The 26,008-nt window shown below is 44.2% G+C and overlaps 1 protein-coding gene across 3 annotated transcripts in view; it reads right to left on the reverse strand.

Moving 5' to 3' along the window:
* Positions 1-26,008, reverse strand: part of Itch (itchy E3 ubiquitin protein ligase) — a 120,721-nt gene that overhangs the window by 84,841 nt on the left and 9,872 nt on the right. For 2 of the 3 annotated variants that reach the window (XM_021182162.3, XM_021182171.3), the window contains exons 1-2: positions 12,479-12,582; positions 7,474-7,550 (exon numbers count right to left, since the gene is read on the reverse strand). The gene's annotated coding sequence lies outside the window, so the exon portion shown is untranslated. Of the gene's footprint in view, positions 1-7,473; positions 7,551-12,478; positions 12,583-26,008 lie in introns of those variants that run through there. The other variant, XM_021182181.3, reaches the window with a different exon arrangement.

The raw sequence follows: 26,008 nt of genomic DNA on the forward strand, positions 1-26,008 counted from the left end.
TGTAAAACAAACCTTTAAAGGCAGGCATGGTGGCTAGCAATGATTTACTGTATTGTACACTTAAAAGCATGTAAACTTTAATCCCAGCACTCAGGAGGCAGAGGCAGGCTGATCTCAGCCTGGTCTACAGAGATGAGTTCCAGGTCAGCCAGGGCTACACAGAGAAACCCTGCCTCAGAGAGGAAAAAGAACAAACAAACCTTTGCTTGAGTTGAGGGTACAGTTTAGTTGGTAGAATGTATGCCTAAAATGCCTAATACCCTGTGTTGAATCCCCAGCACTGCATAAATCAGATGTGGTGGCACAGTCCTATAATCTCAGTACTCAGATACAGGAGGACCAGAAGTTCAAGTCATAGCGAATTTGAGGCCAACATGGGCTGCATGAAACCATTAAAACAAAACAAAACAACCCTCCTGGGCCTACTGGGTCCTGCAATGCAGATCTGTAATCAATCCTAAATCTCACAAGACTGGTGGATCTAAAATTCAAGGTTAGCCTGGACTACAAAGTAAGACCCTGTTTTCAGATTTCAAGGGTAAGTATGGTAGCTTAAGCTTGTAATCACTGAAGGACTGCCGCTGAGTAGCTTCCAGCTAGGGCTTCCAAGTGAGACTGGCTCAAAAGGAAAATAAAAGGACGGGGATGCAGCTCAGCAGATATGGCTCCTGCCTTACATGTAAGAAGCCGGGGTTCAATGCACAGTACCACAAAGTGGTACACATGCTGTAATCCCAGTCCTCAGGAAGCAAAGGTTCACAAGTTCAAAGTCACCGGGGTTGGTGAGTGGCTCAGGAGGTCAGGCACTTGTCTAAGTCTCACAGCTTGAATTTACTATTTAGAAGCCAGATAACGGTGGAAGGAAAGAACCAACTCTAAAACATAAGTCTTCTGACTTCACAAGAGCATGACCCCACCCTTATATAATAATCATAGAAATTTTAAAGTCCAAGGTAATTTTTTGCTATGTGGAGAGGACAAAAACCCACCTACTACACATGATACGGTCTGAAACAAAACCTGGCAATAATAATGAGCCAACGACTTTCCAAGTTCACAAAATCTCACTCCAATCTGTCTTTACAGACTTAAATGTTTATCTAGCTCATACAAACACTTAAGTCTACAATGTTCTCCCTAAAAAGATTAAACGATTTGGCCAAGGTCAAACTGCCAATTTATGAAAACCCCAATCTCTCCAACTCTGAAGCAGTTAACCTCTAAAGAGTGAACCTTTAGCATCCTTTCTAATATCAAGATTGCAGTTAAAGCTTTGTCCTTATTTACACTGATAACTAAGGAGTAAATTATTTTACCTAAATGCAAACAGCAGATAAAGGTGCTTGCTGCCAAATCCAACAACCTGAATCTGATCCCCAAAACTCACAGGGTGTAGAGACCGTACTCCTGCAAGTTGTCCTCTGACCTCCACACATGTACTAAAGCAACATCCCCACCCACCTCAACACATACACACAAATAAATAAATGTAATAAATTTTTTTTTTTTTGCTGAGTAGCAGTGGCACATGCCTTCAATCCCAGCACTCAGAAGGCAGAGACAGGTAAATCTCTGTAAATTCAAGGCCAGCCTGGTCTAGAGAGTGAGTTCCAAGACAGCCAGATCTACACAGAGAAACCCTATCTCAAAAAACAAACAAGTTTTCTTTCATAAAATGTGAAACCCAAATAAAACAGTGTCTACTTCCTCAAAAAGCAAGTTTATTGTGGGGCTGAATGATGGTTTAGTGGATAAAACACTTACTGTGCACAATCATGAGAAATTGAGTTCAAACCTAAGCAGCCACAGGAGAAGCCAAGCATGGCCAAGCCCACACCTCCAGTGTTGTGGGGAGCAGAGGCAGGAGCACTGCCAAGGCCTGGCGGCAGCCAGCCTAACTAAACCTCTGAGAAATCTGTTAGGGCGTATGGTGCAGAGTGATACGACGCCTGACCGCCCTCTTCCATTCTAGCACACACATGTGCACATTCACCATACACATGCACACACAGAACAAAATACCAGAAAGCAAGCAGGCCACTGTTGGCCTTTCTGTAGGGACTAAGTCAAGATGCTGCTGTTACTATAAATAGTATGGTATGAAAATGCTTCTCTTTTCTGGGACAGAAAACTATGTCTAAATATTAGGGTAACGTTTCTAGACGTGGAGAGAAATGGCAAGTTTCTTACTAGCAAATACTGCTTTGTCTTCTTTTTTTCTCTTCCTTTCTTCTCTTGAGAAGGGTCTCATGTAGTCCCAAAGGGCTCAAACTTGCTATATAACTAAAAATGACCATGAATTTCTGATCCTCCTGAGTGCTGGGATCACTATGTCATGCTGTGGGACAAGCTAATGCTGGGTGGTCCTTCACTTACACGTTCAGAACCACATCTCATATTTCTTAATATAGCCAGGCTGATAATTAGGAGAGTGGTACTTAGAATATATTCAGTTACGTTAAAGAAACCAGGAAACACGGGATAAACATCTTAAATTTCAATGCCATGCACTCTTTTTATGGTATTTCTTATACTGAAGTGTGACTGCTGGCAAGTAGTTTTTTCCTGATTCCCCCTCCTTCCCCACCCCCCAAAAGCCCCACAAAATTCTTAAAGCAGGAGGAATTTTCTATTTGAGTATCCCTTGGGACCTAACAAACAGCAGCTCAACAATTTAATCCAGCATTGTGTCCATGTCTGTAATGCCAGCACTGGGAGGAAAAGGCAGAAGGCTCATGAATGCAGGACCAGCATCAGTTTCATAGTAACTTAGAGGCCAGCTTGGGGTACATGGGACCCTGTTTCAAAAAATAACAAATCCCACTAACATTTCTATTCTTTGTTTCCTTCAAGTCTTTGTGTCAAAGTTTAAAACAGAAGACAACATACCCCCCCACTCTATTCTTTTTGTTATTTGTTTGTTTATTTGTTTGTTTATTTTTAAAGACAGAGTCTCTTTAGACCAGGCATAACAGGTTGGCCTCACACTCAGATATCCAGCGGCCTCTGCCTCCGAGTACTGGGAGTACTGGCTGGCTCTAGCTCCTTACTTGTAAAAGCAGTGAATATTAGAAAACCTTATGTTGCTGATACCAGTCAGACCTATATGGTGATGTTAACAAAGCCCTAAGGAAACACAAAGTATAATAAGAGATTGAACAGGAAGGCATCTGAAACTTCATAGGCAAACCCTCAGTAGACAGGGGTGGGGTGGGGCATCCTTGGAATTCTAGCACTTGGGAGGCTCAAGGTCACCCTTAGGTACACAGTGACCTTAAGGCCAGTCAGTGTTAGCTACACTACCTTTTTTTTTTTTTTTTTTGGGGGGGGGGTCGGGGAGGAGATATAAGACTCTGACAGATTTAAGTCAACTGCAGAAGATTACCTAAGACAAAAACTACAACACAAGTCTCCCAGGTATCTTTCCAAAACGAACTGCTTTGTGAGCTGGGGTAAAATGGATACTTTGAGGAAATTTTAAGATATTTGGAAACAGAAAGTCTTTTACTGGGAGACTTCTTTATATTTTCCTGGTAAGTTAGACCAACATTGAAGGAATGGAAGCTAATTTGCTTCTTTACTGCAGATAACACCTTCTTTTTTTCCCCTTTTAAAATCTACATATTTTGGCCGGGCTTGGTGGCCCACGCCTTTAATCCCAACACTCAGGAAGCAGAGGCAGGCAGATTTCTGAGTTCGAGGCCAGCCTGGTCTACAAAGTGAATTCCAGGACAGTCAGGGCTATACAGAGAAACCATGTCTCGAAAAACCAAAAAAACAAAAAAACTACATATTTCATCTTTATGCCTGTACCAATCTGAAACAATGTCTTTGCACTCTAATTACTAATCTCTTCTTCTCCCTCTTACAACTTCCTTCACAAATCACACCATTATCTACTTCCTTTTTCTCCATAGCTATCAAAAAGAGCATATTTAAGCAAGCATTTGATTACAGCTGGTGAGACTCCTTTAAGAAGCCAACCAAGTCTTACTCTGTCTTAAACATTTATAGGGAGATTAATTAACACAAACTAAATCGAAAGGTCACACAAATGAGAAAAGAATAAACATTAATACTCATGGTGGAGACAAAGTATGCCTGAGTGCCGAGAGATGTTGGTGACTGGCAACTAATTGTCTCAAGGTGTGGTTAGGCACTAATCCCCAGGGAACGAGTCTTTCTTTTTCTTTCTTCTTTTTCTTTTTCTGGTGTGTGTGTCTTTTTGAGACAAGATCTCAGGTAGTCCAGGCCGCCTCAAACTTGCTCTGTAAACCAGGATAGCCTTATACCCCTGACCTTGTGCTTTGGCTGTTTTAGAACTTACTATGTAGACTGGCCTTGAACTCACAAAGATCTGCCAGCCTCTGGCTCCCAAGTTCGGGAATTAAAGACATGTGCCATGATGCCATCCTTTCTTTTAAAAAAAAAAATCATTATCATTGTATGTGTGTGTATATATATACACACACACACACACACATACAATATATATGAGCGTGTGTAATCAGAGGACAACTTACGTGAGTCAGTTCTCTCTTTCAACCATGGGTTCTATACTGGGTCATCAGGCTTGCTCAAACCATTTTTTGCTGCTTCATCTCACTGGTGGGTGTGTGTGTGTGTGTGTGTGTGTGTGTGTGTGTGTGTGTGTGTGTGTGGTTTTATGTGTGTATGTACCCATGTGCTCATCGTGCATGTGTGGTATATATGTGCTTTGTGTACATGGCTATAGCATTAACAGATGTAGCCTTTAAGTCTGAGGATAATTTTATTAGAATTTAAAAGAAAAACCCCAGAACAGGCACGCTGCAAATCTTGGCAGCTGTCAAGAGAAGGAAATGGACAAAGAGAACGGGAAAAAACCATGCCATTGAAATCAACATGTTCAGCAATGGAGGTTAGCATGAGGTAGACAAGCAGCACAGCATGGCTAATAGTAAGGAGGGTTATAACTTCATAGAAGAAAGAGCAAGAGGTCAGATTCTCAGGGAAAGCAAGCTCTGGAAAGAAATAGAAGAAAAGGAAAAGGGAAGAGAGAAGGGCACACTAATACAGCTACATGGCTGTGGCTCCATAAGCAACTGCCCAGGTCTCTCCTCAGTTTTAGACCTTTATTTTTTGAGACAGGGTCTCTCACGAATCCTAAAGCTCACTGATTCTTCTAGGCTGGCTGACAAATATGCTTCAGAGATCTGTTGGTCGGTCTCTGCTCTGCACTCCCCACTGTAGGAGGTATGGGTGCGTGCAAGTACCATGTCCAGCTCTCAGGTGGGCTCTGGGGACCCAAACTCAGGCCCTCATGCTTGTGAGGCAGGGACTTTACCACCGAAGCCATTTCCATAGCCCAAAGTTTACTCTTCTAGTGTACCCTGTTATTACTGGAATCTGAAGAGGCTAAAGGGAGAGAAAGCCTTGCCAGGTAGCCCAGGCTAACCTCAAATTCACAAGCTTCCTACTTCAGTCTTCCAAGAGCTGAGATTATAGTTATTAATCACTATGCTCAACAGGTTTTCAAATTTTATTCATCTGGGTTTTTTTTTCCTTTTTTTGGGGGGGGGGTAGTTTCCAAGACAGGATTTCTCTATATAGCCCTGGCTATCCTGGAACTCACTCTGTAGACCAGGCTGGCCTTGAACTCAGAAATCCTCCTGCCTGTGCCTCCCAAGTGCTGGGATTAAAGGCGTGTGCCACCACTGCCTGGCTTTATTCATCTTTTAACTCTTTTTTTTTTTTTTTTTTTTTTTGGTTTTTCGAGACAGGGTTTCTCTGTGTAGCCTTGGCTGTCCTGGCACTCACTTTGTAGACCAGGCTGGCCTCGAACTCAGAAATCCGCCTGCCTCTGCCTCCCAAGTGCTGGGATTAAAGGCGTGCGCCACCACGCCCCACATCTTTTAACTCTTAAGTTTGTATTGTTTGACCAACATCTTCCCATTTTCTGTACTTAACTTTTGTTAACACCCTTCTCTCCATTTCTAAGAGTGACTTTTCTATACTCTATATGTAAGTGAGATCATTCATTCGTCTGTGTATTAATTTACCTGACATAGTATCGTTTTAGGTTCATTTATGCTATCCCAAATGGGCAGCTTTCCTTCTTGTCTAAGCCCGAGTAGTACTTCCTATTATGAATATACATTATAGGTGTGTGCATTATATGTGTGTGTATGCATAAAGTACATACATAGTTCATATTTACCCATGTGTTTATCAACAGACATGTCTGTTTCTACTTGGCTATTAAAAATAATACTGCAACAAACCTATGGCAGTGCAGGTATTTCTCAGAGGTAATGACTGGAATTCCTTTGGGAAAATACCGCAAAATTCTCTCTTCAGCTTCCTTACGTGATAGTTCACTTTCACCTGCACTACTTACTTCATTTTTTATTTTTTCATGTACACCCTAATCTTTCTCTTCTGTTTTCTGTTTTTTAAGGAGACAGGGTCTCACTATGTTGCACTGGCTGACCTAGAGCTTGCTACGTAAACCAGGCGAGCCTCAAGCTCACAGAGCCTGCCTCTGCCTCTGCCTCTGCCTCTGCCTCTGCCTCTGCCTCTGCCTCCTGAGTAAAGACATGTGCTATCACCCCCAGCTCTACTCTTTCTTGAGCTGTAAAGTGAATCTATCTTACAATGTTTTCCTCATAATAATAGTACCAATTTATCCTATCTTAGATCTAGATGTCCTAAGCTATAAATTTGTTTTCTTCCCTTCTTCTTTTTTCCAGACAGGGTCGTGTATCCCTAGATGGCCTTAATTCACTATGTTGCCAAAGGCAACCTTGAACTGCTGATTGCCCTGGGATTACAGAATTGTTCTACTACACCCAACTAATTCAGTACTAGGAGTGGCACTTTAGAGCATCATGAGTGATAGGCAAGCAACTGAACTACAATTCTCTTATTATCAATTCTGAAGATTTCATGTGTATTGTTTTATTTGGTCACCATAATAAGTCCAGGGAGGTAGAAAAGAAAAACAATGTCTATAAGGAAGACAGACAACTTGAGGCCAGTAGGACTAAAAAAGTTGCACAGACTGACTGCAAAAATCAAACCAGAGCCCAGAACTTTTCTTCCTATTTCTACATTATATTATGATGCCCTCTTATTAATTTCTCCACTTTCTTTTTCCTCTGAAACAGGGTTTCCCTGTGTAGCCCTGGTTGTCTTGGAATTCCCTGTGTAGACCAGGCTGGCCTTGAATTTAGAGATCCCCCTGCCTCTGTCTTCTGAATACTTGAATTAAAAGTGTGTGCCATCATTGCTCAGCAATTTCTCTGATTCTTAACCATCAAATACATATGTCTGGACATGTTTAAGGAGATGTATAACACAGCGCAAATGGAAAAGCAATTGAAGTAACCACTAACACTCTCTCCCACAAAGCTCTTGAGGTAGTTAGATGAGCAGGACATGCCCTCTACTCCATACTGCCCCCAAATGTCTCTCACAGGAATGTCACCACACCTGAAGTTCTCAATGGTTGAGTCACTTCTTAGGGTTAAGGCGTTGTTTCCAGAAGGCCACTGTGAAATGCATGTTACCTGAAAGAGAAGAGGGGGTCCATAAATAAAGTACTTTGGTTAAACAGAGAGATAGGTGATAACTTTGGGAATCTCACAAAGCAGGGTCTTTATTCCCCAGCATAAAGCCTTCAAAAAAGAAAAACCCATGAGAAAGACTTTCCTTGGGCTGGTGAGATGGCTCAGTGGGTAAGAGCACCCGACTGCTCTTCCGAAGGTCCAGAGTTCAAATCCCAGCAACCACATGGTGGCTCACAACCATCCGTAACGAGATCTGGCGCCCTCTTCTGGAGTGTCTGAAGACAGCTACAGTGTACTTACATATAATAAATAAATAAATCTTTAAAAAAAAAAAAGACTTTCCTTATGGAGAATAGATAAGGCAGCAACTTCTGAGGGGATTACTTGTGCACAGTAAGGGAGACTACCCACTTGGATATGATGGATATTTGCAAAATCAGGATGGCCATATATATTCTCTCTATAAAGGCCACAAGTCAGACACTCCTAGGGACTGTATCTGAGTATTACTAGTTTTAAAAAGTTGCAAAAGAGCTTAAACTGGCAGCTGCTTCCAACAGCACTGACTATCAGACTAAAGGACAGGTCCCAGACAGCTTCTGACTAGTGTTGTTATTCATAAGAATAGTTGCAACCTAATAATATTCACAGACGAGGGCAAACCTCTCAACCATGGAAGGCCACAATTCTATTCTCTGAGTCCCTTATTGATTTATATTGACCCCAAACCAGTATCATTTACAGTATAAAAATTAGCATGTCTTTACTGAATGCTTATTATGAACCCATAATTTGGCTAGGCACTATAAATACAACAAGAAAAAACAAACTTAAATACTTTTGCCTTAGTTCTTACAATGGATCCAACCCCCAAACTATGAGAGGTAAAGCACAAGAAAGAAAAGAGGAGCCGGGCGTGGTGACGCACGCCTTTAATCCCAGCACTCGGGAGGCAGAGGCAGGCGGATTTCTGAGTTCGAGGCCAGCCTGGGCTACAGAGTGAGTTCCAGGACAGCCACAACTACACAGAGAAACCCTGTCTCAAAAAAACCAAAAAAAAAAAAGAAAAAAAAAAGAAAAGAAAAAGAGACCTGACGGACGGACGGACGGACGGCAGCTTCCTATTAGTACCAACTCAATTTCCTGAGTCAAAAGGGGTAAACTAAGCTCTCATCTAGGCTAAAATGTTTCATTAAACTCTTATCTAAACAATAAATAGCCATAGGCTAGAAGCCGTCAGATGCTTGTAGCAGCATCCAATCACTGTGGGAATCTGAAGAATACAGAGTTGTAACATTCAGTTCTAGTCTAGCTCTGACTCTTACCTAGGTTTAGGTAAAATACTACTTTTTTTCTTCTCCTTCTCCTTCCTTCTTCTCCTTTAGAAACAAGATCTCATTGTGTATATCTGGCTGGCCTGGAACTATCTATGTAAGCCAAGCAGATGGATCTCTGTGAGTTCAAGACCAGCCTGGTCTATATACTGAGACCCTGTCCTAAAAAAAAAAAAAAAAAAAAAACAGAAAGCTAAGAGATTGGGCCAGTGTAAGAATAGTATATGTCGTATATATGTGTGTATGTGGCATGTGCATGCACACATACACACACACTGCCTACTAGATAACTGTTCACTAAAGATTCCACATCAGTCATAACGTACTTCCCCAGTGAACTAACACAATCAGAACCAACTTTTGGGGAGGGGGGCAGGGTCCTCACATTGAAGCAGACTGGCCTGGAGTTCACTATGTAGTCCAGGCTGTCAATCCTTCTGACTCAGATCCCTGAGTGCTAGGACTAGAGGCACAAGCCACAATGGCCAGAATCCTCCCTAACAGTACTTCCAGAAGTTATTTCCAATCAAAGCTGACCTGCACCCTAAAACATACTTGCTACTATAAAGGAAACAGTCTCTTCCAAATGTAAAGCTCAAGTACCAAGATTCTGTGACTGGAAAACACATTGGCCAAACATGGCTTGTTGCGCTGATAGTAATCAATTATAGTCCTCAACTCAGGTTCTCTTCCAAATTGTATCTAATCTGATTCTAATTTCTCAAAGATGTTAATGAACACACCCTAAGAGAAAAGGTAGCCTTCAATCAGACTAGCCCTAAAACAGACACAGCAACATTATTATATCAGCCAAATGAAACACCCAGCCAAAGCCAGTCTGTCACTTACAAGGGACACTTCTGCCACAGTCACTCTGGCTCTTTTATCATCAGAGCCATTTTTTTTTAAATAAACACCAATTTACACCACTTCCTTTCCCCAACCCTTAATCTCTCACGACATCAAATTCAAGAGCACCAACCCTGTACGCAGAGCTTTTCCAGAGCAGGTTCCTTTTTCCCTCCTGGCCTGAGGCCCCTGCATCCCACACCCTGCACTCCTTCTCTCCCACCTTCCTAACTGACACAGCCTCGAGGTAGTAAGGTATTTCCTTCCCTTCCTTCACCTCTGCCACATTCCCACTCATCCTTAACCCACTGCTTCTCAACCCTCCTAACGCTGTGACCCTTTAATACAGTTCCTCATGCTGTGGTAAGCCCCAACCATAATACTATTTTTTGCTGCTTCTCCATAATTGTAATTTTGCTACTGTTATGAATTACAATGTAAATATTTTTGGAACTAGAGGTTTGCCAAAGGGGCCAAAACCCAGTTTGAGAACCACTGCTCTAGAACTTCAGGTCCATAGACCAACCCTTTTTTGAGCCAGGACCCACTTATGTAGCTCTGATGGCCTGGAACTAACCCTGTTGGCCTTCATAGACAGGTCTTGCCACTTCCCTCAACAATCCCACACGGGCCACTTCCACTTCCTCCCCCATCTCAAAGCTTTTTGTGCTGTCTTTGTCATAACCATACTATGATTTGCCTCAGTGTTCCCAAAACCATTCCAACTACCATCTGTAAGGAAAGTGACAGAAGCCAATCCAGACCCACTATTCTATCCCAAAACTGAGACCTGAGAGCATCTACTTCTTTTAAAAGGGTCTCAAGTAGTTCAGGCGGCCTCACCTCCCAATGCTTCTGAGAGCTAAATAAACTAGGGCCTTGTGTATGGTAAACTAGCGCTCTACCAACTGAGCTGAGAACTCTACTTTCAAAAGTCTCTCCTGGTCCAGCAAAATAGCTCAACAAGTCAAGTCACTTGCTATGCAAGCCTGATGACCTGAGTGTGAACCTTAGAACACACAGGAAAGAGGAAACACTCTTGACTTCCAACTCAAGTCATGGTGTGCGCATGCACACATACACACACACAAACAAACAAACCTGAAAACTTCTCCTGAGCCCACTCTGGTGGTAAGCACCTATAATCCCAGCACTTGGGAGGGAGAGGCAGGAAGACAGAATGACGTTTGATGCCAGCCTAAGTTTACATACAGTGTGTTCTAGTCCAGTCAGCGATACAGAGCAAATCATGTCTCAAAACAAAAACAAAAAAATTAAAAGCTCTTGTAATTACACTAATGGCCAAACTTTGGGACCGTGGCTCAGTCTGTCTCTTAAGTAAATCTCTGTTGTTGTTGTTGTTGTTGTTGTTTTGTTTGTTTGTTTTAAAGAATGTAGAACGTACTCTAGAATACAGTAAAAAGTATTAGGCACTTGCTTTTGGTTTCACAGTATATCCTTGCTGACATCTGGAGTTTGAATTCCTGAACTCACACATACAAAGTATATTCACTGTTCAAAAGAGAATTTCAATCTTTTTTAAACCTGCAAAATTAAGCCTTAGGTAACCCTGTGATGCACAAGGCTGAATCTCAGACTTGCCCCCAAAAGACTTTATTTCAGATGAGAACCAAGCCCTCTGCCAATCCTGGGAGTGAACATACACAGCCTTTACCTACTTTCTTAAGATAAGGATACAGGAGAAGCACCCACTTAAGAGAATGATAATGGGTGGCTAGATTGTGTTCTGTCAACTGTGAAGAAGAAAACCTCACTCTTCTCCCCACTGCCCCCTTTAGAACAAGTTCACTGCAGCTTAAAGAGGAACAGAAGACTCAACAGGATTAGGATTCTAACACAGCCAAGAAAACAAGCGACTGGGGAACTGTGAATTTGGGGTACTCTGTAAGTCACCTGGTCACATCTCTAACTTTAGGCACAATGCCTACTTCGGGTACACTGACCCTTATATATATATATATATTTTTTTTTTTTCTCTCTTGAAGTTGCAGCCGGGAACTATGTCTCAAACCTCGAGTCTTCTATTTAAAAGTCCTGCCCTCATCGGGCTTCCACCTTTCAAATGCGCTCACCTCTACTTTCTTCTTTGCTCAAGAAAAGTACGCTCTCGGTAGAAAGCACTGTGACAGCTCCACGTCTGCAAAAGTCGGCGGCGCCGGCCTGGGCCGGGACCACCATGAGTGGGGACAATGGAGGGAGGTGGGAAGTACAAGACAGAAGGGGAAGCAGTCACTGGGGAAGGTCCTCCGCGAGTGGGAGCTTGGAAAAGTCTCCGGGGGAGCCTGCCAGGTGGCAGGTGGGCCCGGCCGCCGCCCCTCAAAGGGCCACGTCGCGCGGGCGGGCCGCTGCCACCGGGCCCCGCGCGTAGGCCGGGCCGCGGGAGAGGAACCCCCGGGCGCGGCAGCGGGGCGCGGGGCTGGACCCTGCCCACGTCCGCCGCGGCTCGGCTCTCTCCCAACTTGGGGCTCGCGGGCCCACAGGCTCCGGACGCCTAGGCCAAGCACTAGCAGTTCGGCTCGACCTGCTGACCCACCCGCCACTCGGCTCGGGCCACCAGCCGGCTCTCCGGGCGCCCCCCACGGACACCGGCTGCGGGAAGAGCAGCCCCGGCTCTAGGTCCAGACTCGAACCCCACACTCCTCTACCCTTCGCATTCCCCATGCCTTTTCATCCAAACTCCCTCCAAGCCACAGAAATGACCCCAGTCTGCCTGCGGGTGTTTACCGGGACTCGGGGCGGCGACGACTCCTCAGTCCCTCCGCTAAGATGGCAGCCGGTCCCGAGCCCCGACTACAGCGACTAGAGCTAGTTCACACCTAGTGCGCAGGCGCGGCCTCCTCGGCGCAGTCCGGACTACAGGCCCCAGCAGGCCTTGCGCGCCAGCCTGCTAAATCATTTTTCCTCACCTCCAGGTGAAGTGGACACTAGCTTTGCTCTCTACATCTCCAAGGCTTTTTTCTTTTCTTCCTTCCTTTCTCCTTTTCTTTCTCCCTTCTTTCCTTCCTTCTTTCGTTCCTTCCTTTTGACCCCTTCTTCCCCGCCAGGACCTCTAAGACCAAACGCTAACGTGTCTCAGAATCACTTGAACAGCTTTTAAAAACAGACTGCTGAGCTCCACCGCCAGTTTCTGACTCAGTAGATCTGGGATGGAGTGGGGGTTGCTTTATAATCTGCATTTTTAACAAGTTCTCTCCTGATACTCCTGACAGCAGGAATCACAATTTATGAAGCACTGTGCCGGTTCTATCCTTCTGGAGTTACACTGTTTGGTTCAAATTCTCCTTTCTCCACCTTTTGACAGGGAGTTCTTAGGAGGGTGACAGCTTGACAGCGCCTACGCGGCATGAGTTCTAAAAACTGAAAAGCATACTTCTAAACGTTTACAACAAAACTATGTGAAAGATGCCATTGTTTACCTTTTCAGATGCTTAAATTAAACTTCTTAACCCAGGCAAAACACATCTAATCCTACCGAATCAATAGGCTGTGCAGTAGTAATAATAGAGGCACGTGATAATTAGCAAACTTTGCTATTACTGTTTATCCTGTTTCCTCGTAAGGAAACTATCTAGAAAGTCACTTAAACTTTTCGAAATACCTTTGAAACTACCATATTATGAATTATGTGCTGAGAGAGTTTATTAAACAAAAAAGATTCTGGGTTGGGAGGATGGTTCGGTGGGTAAAGGCTCTTGCCATGCAAGCAGAAGGATGTTTGAAACCCCAGCATTCATATAAAAGCTGGCACCGACAGACGCCCAACCGTGGTGGGCAGACACAGGAGTTCCCTAGACCACACAGCAAGCTTTAGGTTCCGTTAGAAGACAGAGACAAATGGATCTCTGTCGGTTCGAGGCTAGCCATGTCCAGATATCTTGAGAGTTCTAGACCAACCGAGGTTACGTGGTGAAACCCTGGGTTTGGGTTTTGGGGATTTTGTTTTTGTTTTTTAGTTTTGGTTTGGTTTGTTTAAGTATTTAAAAGTTCTTCTGCACTTCCAACCAATGTTTGCCGCATTAGGGATTAAGCTGTCAGGGTTGGCTCAAGATGTAACTCACTAGCATAGCATTGGTGAGGCCCAAGATTTTATCCCCAATACTGAGAGAGTGGGGTGCTCTAGGAGAATCTGGGTTGGTTTCTTGTTTCGTTTTGTTTTATTTTTTTAAACTAGCATCCCAGATGATTCTTGTCACTGGACATACTATAAGATATTTTAACAAATACTATAAATATTTTGTACAGAAAACAACTGAATATAAAGGAAATTACTAATTGGCCCAAGATCACTAAGCCAGAAACCAAGGTTCCAAGCCAAGTCATCTAGTTCCAGATAGTCTTTATCTACATTTTTTTTTCTTTATTTGCGGGACAAATTCTCACTATATAACTCAGACTGGCCTCATGCTCAGGATGCTTCATGCTCAACCTTCCCAGTAATGAGATTACAAGCATGAATTACCACACTCAGCTTGCCTAATGGGTTTTGTATTCCTATTTTATTTATTTTTATTAGTGTGGAGGTCAGAGGACAACTTCCAAGAAACTGGTTCTCTCCTCCCACTGTGGGATCCCGGGGTCAAGCAGGGATGGAACCCAAGTAGTCAGGTTTGTAGATTGGTTGGCCAGCCCCACAATTTAAAACTTCTCTATTTTTGGTTTTGGTTTGGTTTTGGTTTTTTGAGACAGGGTTTCTCTGTGAAGCCCTGGCTGTCCTGGAACTCACTTTATAGACCAGGCTGACCTCTCGAACTCAGAAATCTGCCTGCTTCTATCTCCCAAGTGCTGGGACTAAAGGCGCGCGCCACCACTGCCCAGCTCAATTTAAAACTTCTATGATAGTAGGTAAAACTAACCTGTTGGAAGTTAAAAAGCTACACTCCAAACTTCTCCCAAGAAAATCTTTTAAAAAAATTATTGTTCTGGGGATTTAATGTTGGATTTGGATATACTATACATGTGCTATGTCCCTGAGATGGACCTAACCCCTAGAAGTTTAGAAAGTTCTAGATGAAGCCAAGAATGGGCATTTCCGGGGCTGGTGAGATGGCTCAGTGGGTAAGAGCACCCGACTGCTCTTCCAAAGGTCAGGAGTTCAAATCCCAGCAACCACATGGTGGCTCACAACCATCCGTAACAAGATCTGACTCCCTCTTCTGGTGTGTCTGAAGACAGCTACAGTGTACTTACATATAATAAATAAATAAATCTTTAAAAAAAAAAAAAAAAGAATGGGCATTTCCCAGTGATACTGACACCCAGGAATCACATTTTGTGACTACTGAACTATATACTGCCTTAGCCTTCTGCCAGTATCAATAGGGGGAATCATCTCTGACCTGCAAGGCAGGAACTAGCAAGAATTAACAATGTGGACTTCAGAGAAATATGAATTTTAAAATTCAGTCCTTCTCCCAACAACTCACTGTTACTGAACCCATGTGCAACTGCTTGCCACTGAATGTCAGCCCTTTCTAGAGGAAGGAGACTGGATGAGAAGGAAACCACATTTATTCAGAGACTGACATCCTGAGGAGATGGAGCCCAGTGCCTCCAAGGTTTATCTCGGGAAACTTGAGGTCACAAAGTTTGTGTGCGTATGCGTGTGTGTTTACCTGTGTATCTGTGTGTGTCTATGTCTATGTGTATGGCTCTGTGTGTGTGTGTGTATTTGTGTGTCTGTATGTGTATCGCTGTGTGTTTGTGTGTCTGTCTGTGTGTGTCTTTGTCTCTGGGGTTGGGGGGTTTCAGAGGCCAGAGGTAGAATCTAAGTGTCTTCTTCAATCACTATTTTCTGAGATAGAGTTGCTTACTAAGCAACTCCAGTTAGACTAACACCCCAGGGGTCCTCCTCTTTCCCACTTTCCAGTACTGGGATCACAGGTATGTGTCACCAAGCCCAGCTTTTGACATGGATGCTGGTAATCACAGCTTTATAATTGTGCAGTAAGCACTCTACCTACTAATAAGCTATCTCTCCAGCCCAATGAAGGGCTTTTCAGTCAAAACACTGAAGCCGGGCGTGGTGGCACACGCCTTTAATCCCAGCACTCTGGAGGCAGAGGCAGGCAGATTTCTGAGTTCAAGGCCAGCCTGGTCTACAAAGTGAATTCCAGGACATCCAGGGCTATACAGAGAAACCCTGTCTCGAAACCCCACCCCCCCAAAAGGAAAACCCTGGAGGATATGAGGATGGTGATGGGCAAACCTAGAACAAGTAACAAACATATTACCTCAGCCGGGCGTGGTGGCGCACGCCTTTAGTCCCAGCACTCGGGAGGCAGAGGCAGGCGGATTTCTGAGTTCGAGGCCAGCCTGGTCTACAAAGTGAGTGCCAGGACAGCCAGGGCTATACAGAGAAACCCTGTCTCGAAAAACCTAAAAAAAAAAAAAAAAAAAAAAAAAAAAAAAAAAAAAAAAACATATTACCTCTCTACAAGCTCAACATCATAACAACTTCCATGTGTTGTGCTATCTGATGCCTGGAATCCAGAACATGGAATGGCTGTCACCTTCTGATATTATATGAAGGTCAAGGTTCTGTAAATCTAAACTAAGACGACTTAACAATTAACACCTTAATCATCTAAGTTGAATTCTTTTCTTGAGAATCTAGAATAAGAATTTAGAATACCCAGCAAAGGGAGGGGAATGAAAAGCAACCCAGCCGGGCGTGGTGGCGCACGCCTTTAATCCCAGCACTCTGGAGGCAGAGGCAGGCGGATTTCTGAGTTCGAGGCCATCCTGGTCTACAAAGTGAGTGCCAGGACAGCCAGAGCTACACAGAGAAACCCTGTCTCGAAAAACCAAAAAAAAAAAAAAAAGAAAGAAAGAAAGAAAAGCAACCCAGCCAAGGGAAACACTCAAGTGCGAAGCCAAGGTTACAAAGTCTTACAGTCATCTGAGCCTCAACAACCAAATCACCATATGAAAGTAGTAGATCCTGGAACAGAGGTGTGAGGCTCAGCCTAGAAGCGAGCTAGCCCATCTAGCCCTCCAAAAAACAACCAAAGAGAAAATAATCTCTACAAGCAAACAAAGGAGATTTGCTGCAAAATGAACATGGTGAGAACAACAGAGGTCCAGTGAGCCCCTCAGGTCCAACTTTAGGGCCCTGTTATGAAGATTAGGTTCAAATGGAGGGCAAAGGGCATACATAACTAAGCACTCATGGTTAAAGCGAGGACTTTCTCACAATCATTGTCTGGGCTCCAGGTTCTCTTGGAAGGTAGTCTGGAAACTTGTCGGGACTATGTGAAATATCTGTGGGAGCCAAGTTCTCCTCTGCCTGGCTCCAGGGCCCTGGCCTTTCCCTGCACCTGAATGAGACTCCTGGAAAGATTCTAATTTCTTGGGTTCCCCTGTCCCAATAGTTTGATAGCTGAAGGAAGGCATACAAGGGTCTCTTTTGATGTCTTCATTCCTTTCAGAATGGTTACAAGTCCACCTTTCAGGATCCGGTGAGGATTCAGGCCGACCCGAAATAGGTACTTGCTTGTTCTCCAAGAAGCCTTGTTGGTCAAGGCAGCAAATCACAGCCAGGCCATTTCCTCATTCTTTCATGCTCTGTGATTCTGGTTCTCAGGTTCCTTGACTCAGAACTCACTCTAATCTTGGCTTAACTGAAAGAATTAAAATACAGAAACAGTGCTTAATAAAACCTCAAACCACTCTCATTTTCCGTCTGCCTAGTATAGCCGGAAAGAGCCGTCCCTTGCTACAGCAAAGGCTTGAAGTCTGGAGGATCTAGTTATAGAAAGGCAAGGAAGCCGGGCATGGCGGCGCACGCCTTTAATCCCAGCACTCGGGAGGCAGAGGCAGGCGGATTTCTGAGTTCGAGGACAGCCTGGTCTACAAAGTGAGTTCCAGGACAGCCAAGGCTGCACAGAGAAACCCTGTCTCGAAAAACCAGAAAGAAAGAAAGAAAGAAAGAAAGAAAGAAAGAAAGAAAGAAAGAAAGAAAGAAAGAAAGAAAGAAAGAAAGAAAGAAAGAAAGAAAGAAAGAAAGGCAAGGGGGCCGGGCGTGGCGGCGCACGCCTTTAATCCCAGCACTCGGGAGGCAGAGGCAGGCGGATTTCTGAGTTCAAGGCCAGCCTGGTCTACAGAGTGAGTTCCAGGACAGCCAAGGCTGCACAGAGAAACCCTGTCTCGAAAAACCAGAAAGAAAGAAAGAAAGAAAGAAAGAAAGAAAGAAAGAAAGAAAGAAAGAAAGAAAGAAAGAAAGAAAGAAAGAAAGGCAAGGGGGCCGGGCGTGGTGGCGCACGCCTTTAATCCCAGCACTCGGGAGGCAGAGGCAGGCGGATTTCTGAGTTCGAGGCCAGCTGGTCTACAAAGTGAGTGCCAGGACAGCCAGGGCTACACAGAGAAACCCTGTCTCGAAAAACCAAAAAAAAAAAAAAAGAAAAAAAAAAAAAAGAAAGGCAAGGGGGTGTCCAAGTGTGCATGGGGCTGCATGCGTCTTATAACTGAACTTTGAAGACAGAAACAGGAGGATGAAGAGCTTAAGGTCCCCTCAGCTCCATAGTTTGATGAAACTTGAGGAGAATAAGACCCTGTCTGAGAGAACATAAGAAGGATAAGAGGAAAGGGGGGTAGGAAGGACAGGTAAAAGGAGGAAAAAGATGAAGGAGGAGGAGATGGAGGAGGGGGAGTAAGGGGAAGATGAGGAGGAAGAGGACAAAGAGAGAGGGGGAAGGGAGGAAGAAGAGGAGGAAAGGAAAGAAGAAAGTCCCTTTCAGAACTGAAAGGAGTTCAGAAAGACTCTACTGGCCCACTTGCCACCTGTCCCTTCCTGGCTTTCCCTACAGAACACTTAGTCATGCTGCTGTCCCCAGCTTGCCTGGATTTGCTCCACTTTCACTTGCCACAGGCAGGGAAGGCTTGAAAAGCTGTGTTAATGGAGAGAGACACTCAACAAGCCTCCGGAGAGCTAGAGATCTGGATCCAGAGACCACTTAAGGCCTAAGGCCAGGGAGCTGAGGATGGGGCTCAGTCGGTAGAATGATTGCATAGCCTGCATGAAGCCCTGAGGCTCATCCTTAGTACCACACAGACCGTGTGGAGTGTGGTACATGCCTGTCTGTAGTCCCAGCCGTAGGGAGGTATATAATCGCGTGCGTTCACGTGCGCGCGCGCGCGCGCGCGCGCACGCACACACACACACACACACACACACACACACACACACACACGAAGTAAAATACTGAAAACCAGCCTTTTGCTCAGCCTGGTGGCATAGACCTATAAATGCCAGCACCAGAGAGCTGGAGCTAGCAGAGTCATGAGTTTAAAATCATCCTCATACTGAGCTCCAGGTTAGCCTAGGCTACACGGGACCCTGGAGAGTGTGGAAGGGGATAGAACATCACTTCCTTTGGGGGAGGGGGGTTACCTCATCTGAAGAATGAGTAACACAGGTTCTGTCTCAGCTCCTGAGTCAGGATAAACAACAAGGAAGACATGAAAGGGCAGCAAAGAGCCTAACACTGGGGCTGAAGTCTCTTGCCAGCTGGGAGGTCAGCACAATTAACGTTTACTAAGAAGGCTGCTAACATAAAGATATTTCTTTCATTTATAGACATTTATTGTTAAAATAGCAATGAATTAGACTTCTGGCATGAATGTATATGACCTTGGAAAGTTCCTGGTTCCTCTCCCCCCGAGACACTTCCTGAGAATCCCGCAAACAAGACTATTCACTTTGTTTAGAATAAATATCCTTGGCTGGGCGTGGTGACACACGCCTTTAATCCCAGCACTCCGGAGGCAGAGGCAGGCAGATTTCTGAATTCGAGGCCAGCCTGGTCTACAAAGTGAGTTCCAGGACAGCCAGGGCTACACAGAGAAACCCTGTCTCAAAAAAACAAAAAACAAAACAAAACAAAGAAAACGATAAATATCCTCTAACCTGCATCCCTTCGACCTAGATTCTTTCCTTATCATTTACAACCCTGTCAGATGGGCTCAGGAACCACACTGGCAGCTCAATAGGATCTTTAGGAATACCTTGAAGATAAGTTTCAAAAACCTCCAAAATGGTAGACACACAGCTGCTATGAAGACCACTCCATCTTTGAGAAGACCAATCCCATTCACACCTATTCACACCTAGTTTGAACAAGGCCATGAGTTCAATCTTAGAAGCCCCCTCCTAAACAAAAGTATCAAATACAGAAAATGGATATTTTAGTATTATGTTTTTACAGCCAAAATTGCATGTGACTGGCCTATGCTAGTTTTTTCATTATCTAAGATTCAAAAAAATTTTTTTTAATTCAAAATATTTTGAGACTATGTAACCCTGGCTGCCTTAGAACTACTGTGTAGACCAGGCTGGCCTCGAACTCACAGAGATCCACCTGCCTCTGCCTCCCAAGTGCTGGGATTAAAGGTTTGTGTCACTATACCTGGCTAAAGTTCAAAAACTTTAAATACTTTAAAAATCTCTTTTATTTTTGCTTTAAAAGGTAAATTTACATTTATTGATTTGTTGTCTGTGCCGAGACATGATGTGTGCAGAGGTCAGAGGACATCTTGCAGGAAGAAGTTGTTCCCTTTTCCCACCACATGGGGCCCAGGGATCAGTCAGCCAGGGTGACAAGGGCCTTTACCAGGTGAGTCAGCTCTCTGGCCACAGTTGATTTGTAGTTAGCATACAAAGTTCTGTGTTTCCTTGTGGCACGTACATACCATAATATTCTCTTCTTATTCACTTCCCCACTGCCCTCCCTCATACCCCTTCACTCCAAATATTTAAAGTTAACTGGGCATCCTATATGGCATTTGGCAACTTTGCTTCCAACTACTAACTAAGGGCAGTACACGCTAATCCTCCTAAAGACTAAGTAGATAGAATAAAATTTTCCTAATGATTATATTTGACATGGTAATCACTAAATCTTGCCCTAAGTGTTTCACATGCAGTATGCCATTAAAGAGGTATGCCAGCCGGGCAAGGTGGCCCACGCCGTTAATCCCAGCACTTGGGAGGCAGAGGCAGGCAGATTTCTGAGTTCGAGGCCAGCCTGGTCTACAAAGTGAGTTCCAGGACAGCCAGGACTATAAAAAGAAACCCTGTCTCCAAAAAACAAAAACCAAAAAGAAAAAAAAAAAACAAAGAGGTATGCCAACCTGGGTAGGATGGTCAGTTTCTTTAACCATAAGACGGGCATAGTAATGTTAATTTAATGTGAGGGTTAAATTAGCTAATACCTGTAAAACACAACATCTAGTCTAGTGGTTTATGTCTTAATCCTAGCACTTGAAAACCTGAGACAGGAGGATTTCTGCAAGCTGGAGGCTGGCCTGAGCTATATAATTAGTATCAGGCCATATATATACCTGTCATAAAACAAAACCAAAAAACCAGAGAGTGGTGGGTGATGCACTTCATTAATCCCATCACTCAGGAGGCTCAGAAATCATCCAATGGGTAAAACACTTGTTTGGAAGCATAAGTTCCTGTTCCAGGAATTCTCATAAAGTTAGACTGGGTAGCATTTCAATGTTGAGATGGGAGGCAGACACAGGAGAATGCCCAGAAGCTCAAATGCCAGTCTAGCCTACACAGCAGCAAAGGATAGACCTTGTCTCAAAGAAAATGAAAGGCAAGGATTTATATTGGATGTCTTCTGACTTACACACACACACACACACACACACACACACACACACACGTTTGTGATTAAAAAGAACAAAACAAAATAAGTTTTAAAATGGGCATGATGGCGTATGCCTTTAACCCCAGAACTCAAGATGTAGAGGCAGGTACATCTCTTGAGTTCAGTTTCAGCACCAACATCAAATGGTTCACATGTGCCTATGACACTGGCTCCAAGGGATCCAATGATGCCTTCTGGCCTCCTTGAGCACCTGAATGCATGCGGCAGTGCTAACACACAGATACAGACACATATACTTAAATGAAAACAAATCATTTAAAGTTAAAAGGAACTCTGGCAGTGATGGTGCACACCTATGCTCCCAGCACTCAGGAGGCAAAGGCAGCCAGATCTCTGAGTTTGAGGCCAGCCTGATCTACAAATCAAATTCCATCTAAATCAGTGGCCTCCTATGTGTTTTCTTTAACATAAGCAAAGCCAAATGCTGAATACAGTTAATGATGGGCTTGCTAAAGTGCTTAGAGGCAGAGCAGCGACCTCTACAGGTTTGTAGAAATTGTCAAAGAAAATCAGAATGAATGAGTAGAGACCAGGAGGGTCTCTAGAAATGCATGCCAGAGCAAACAGCAATGGGTTAATAATTACAGAATCTTAAGTGGTAGGTGGCTGGGTTCTTGCTGGTCAGTCCTTCCACTGTATACCATTCTATCTGTTTAAACATTTCAACAATGAAATGTTGGGGGTGGGAACCCCGGCATACAGTCCCCCACCAGCTCTCTCTTTTCTTGCTTTCAAATCTAATGCTGTCCTTAGCCCATTAAAAACCTCCAGTGACTCCCCTTTTTACATTACAGACTACAATATTTTCTTTCCCTAGAGTGCTCACAGGAGAAACCAGAATCTGCATTTCAAAAAGGAAGAGGAGGAGGAAGAAGAGGCAGCAGCAACAGTAACAACAACAATGACAACCAAGTAGACTAAAGTCACACCTAAAATTTCTTCAGGCAAAGACAGAATCAAGCAACAAGTATCCAGGTCATTTTACATAAGCTGGGAAGGTGTCAGACAGAAACACTCCCCGGAATCTCAGAAGTCATCCTGATTCACACAGACTTCTCCGCAGGTGGCACGGTGAGCAATGAGAAATATGCAGACAATGAGACTTTCCACTCAGTCCTGACTAACTCTCTAGGCTTGGATGGAGAAGAGACAGGTCCCACAAGGTCAACTGGTCCAGTCAGCCACATTCGGACTGTTTGCTCATCTGTGAAGGAGTACTAGTGGTAATGTCTTACTTATCTCTTAGGCTCATGGAAAAAATGAACAGAAAAGGCACTGCCCAGGGCAGGGACAAGGGTACAATAAAAACATTTGATTTTGCAGATGCAGCAGCTGTGTCTCTGAGCAGCCAGGTGGCTAATGAGTAGGACTCAAATCTGGTCAGCTCAATTCCAGGGTCATCTCACTCTACCCAGATGAACCAGTGTCTTCCCTACCTCCCCCAACCCCCTTCAAGACAGGGTTCCTCTGTGTAGCCCTGGCTGTCCTGGAACTCACTCTGTAGACCAGGCTACTCGTGGTATTCACAGAGATATGACTGCCTCTATCTCCTGAGTACTGGGATTAAAGGCATGCACCACCCACGACTGCCTAGCTTTATGGAGAGATGGCTCAGTGGTTAAGAGCACTGACTGCTCTTTCAGAGGTTCTGAGTTCAGTTCCCAACAACCACATGGTGGCTCACAACCATCTGTAATGGGATCTGATGACATCTTCTGGTGTGTCTGAAGACAGAGTCAGTGTACTCACATAATAAGATAAATAAATCTTCTTTTAAAAAAGGTGTACAATGACATTGTGCCATAAGTGATCATATAAATTTTTACTGCTGGGAATGTAGCTTATTGACAAAACATGTATTTAGGATGCTTGAGGTCCTGAATTTAATCCCCATCACACAAAGAGGGAATACACACACACACACACACACACACACACACACACACCCCTTTCTATTGTAAATGCCTTCCTTATTTTCTCAGATGAAGGGATGAGAGCCATACCCAAGCTTTACAAATACACAGCTTGGCCGGGCAGTAGTGGCACACGCCTTTAATCCCAGCACTTGGGAGGCACAGGCAGGCAGATTTCTGAGTTCAAGGCCAGCCTGATCTACAGAGTGAGTTTCAGGACAACCAGGGCTACACAGAGAAACCCTGCCTTGAAAGACTAAAACAAACAAACACAACACACACACACACACACACACACAGAGCGTGGACTGAGCCCAGAACTTTTCTGACTCTGTTCTAAGTATTCCTAGGCTTAGTCCCGGAAGCTTCTAGCCTCCCTACAATTTAATCTAGGCCTCAAATGTTTCAGCCTCTAAGACTTACGGCTGAATAAGGTTATCCTTTCTAGATCTTTCTCAACCCAGCTATTCTGGCTCAAACTTCTCTCTAAGCTGACTGATTCAAACTGGCTTTCCTTGGTTTCTCGCTTAATTGCTCTGCTTAGCCTCAAACTAACTCTGGCAATTAATTCTGGCTTTAACTACCTCAGTTGATCTGCACTGCACAAACTGCACACATTGAACTGAAGTAATTATAATTAGTGAACTCAACGGCACTGCACTACAAACTGTGCTGACTGAACTGATTCAACAATCTGAGCTGCTCTTTTTTTTTTTTTTTTTGGTTTTTCGAGACAGGGTTTCTCTGTATAGCCCTGGCTGTCCTGGAACTCACTTTGTAGACCAGGCTGGCCTTGAACTCAGAAATCCGCCTCTGCCTCCCGAGTGCTGGGACTAAAGGCGTGCGCCACCACTCCCGGCTAAGACTTTTTGTTTGGTTTGGTTTGGTTTGGTTTGGTTTGGTTTGGTTTGGTTTGGTTTGGTTTGGTTTTTCGAGACAGGGTTTCTCTGTATAGCTCTGGCTGTCCTGGAACTCACTTTGTAGACCAGGCTGGCCTCGAACTCAGAAATCCACCTGCCTCTGCCTCCCAAGTGCTGGGATCTGAGCTGCTCTTAAATAGCCTCTCTCTCCTGTGCTGTTCTTCTCAGAGTTGGGCATATCTTATCTCTGAATCATTCTGTCAAATCTTTCTCAGACTCATCACTTTGTCTGCCCCTCAATGAGATGTCAATTTTCTTTTTTTTTTTTTTTTTGGTTTTTCGAGACAGGGTTTTTCTGTATAGCCCTGGCTGTCCTGGAACTCACTTTGTAGACCAGGCTGGCCTCGAACTCAGAAATCCGCCTGCCTCTGCCTCCCGAGTGCTGGGATTAAAGGCGTGCGCCACCACGCCCGGCGAGATGTCAATTTTCAAACATGGGTGCTTCCTTCTACAAACTAACTTTACCTTCATTGGTTGGGATTAAAGATGTGTACTAAAGGCATGTCTGGTTATTTGGATGTGATTCCCTTATCAGAGCAGCCATGCTGCTGGATTAAAAATCCTCTCTGTTCCATGATAACATTTTTAATGGTAAAGCCAGTGATGGTGGCACATGCCCATAATCCCAGCACTTGAGAGGTAGAGGAATCCGTTCACGACCAGCTTGAACTCTGTGGAATCATTCCTCAGAATTACAAATCTTTTGGGCTAGGTGTATAGCTCAGTTGACAGTGTACTTGCCTAACGTGCACCAAGCCTTGGCTTCAATACCTAGCTCCACATAAATTACATGTGATAGTGCATGTCTGTAATCCCAGCACTCAGCAAGTGGAAGTAGAAGGATCAGAAGCCTTTGGTCATTCCAGGCTGCATTTAGTGAGTTCAGAAGCCAGCCTGGGCTGCATGAGATCCTATCTCAAAAACAAAGACAAGCCGGGCGTGGTAGCGCACGCCTTTAATCCCAGCACTCGGGAGGCAGAGGCAGGCGGATTTGTGAGTTCGAGGCCAGCCTGGTCTACAAAGTGAGCTCCAGGACAGCCAGGGCTATACAGAGAAACCCTGTCTCGAAAAACAAAAAAAAAACCAAACAAACAAACAACAACAACAAAAAAAACCCAAAGACAGTGAATTATTCACTTAAAATGCTTAATTTTATGTTATATGAATTTTTGGGACTGTGGTACGTGTTAGAGCACTGGTCTAGTATAGGCAAAGTCCTGGGTTCAGTCAGACCCAGGAGCACAGTAAGTAAGTAAATAAGGCTGGGGAAATAGCTCAGTTGGTAAAGTGGTTTCCATGCAAGTGTGAGGACCTGAGTTCATATCCCAGCACCCACATAAAAAAATCACTCTTGGCTTCAGTCTCCCTTGTAACGCCAGTGTTTTGAGGGTCGATATAGGAAAATTGCTGGAGCTTGAAGGCTACCAGACTCTCTTCAGGGCAGTCCTATCTCAAAAGTATAAAGCAGAAACTGAGAGTAGAACACCCAGGGTCCTCCTCTGGCCTCCGCAAGTAAGTACACAGATGTACACACATGCCCACACATACATACACAAACACCACACTCCACACACACAAGGTGAATAACATTCCTGACACTGACTTCTTATCTCCACATTCACAAGAACATATGTACACACCCACAGGCATCAAGCATGCACACGCATACACACAGAGAGAGAGAGAGAGAGAGTGAGAGAGAGAGAGAGAGAATAGATAGATAGATAGATGGATAGATAGATA

Source organism: Mus caroli, unplaced genomic scaffold, assembly GCF_978045245.1.
Source record: "Mus caroli unplaced genomic scaffold, Mus_caroli_1 scaffold_2, whole genome shotgun sequence".
NCBI lineage: Eukaryota > Metazoa > Chordata > Mammalia > Rodentia > Muridae > Mus > Mus caroli.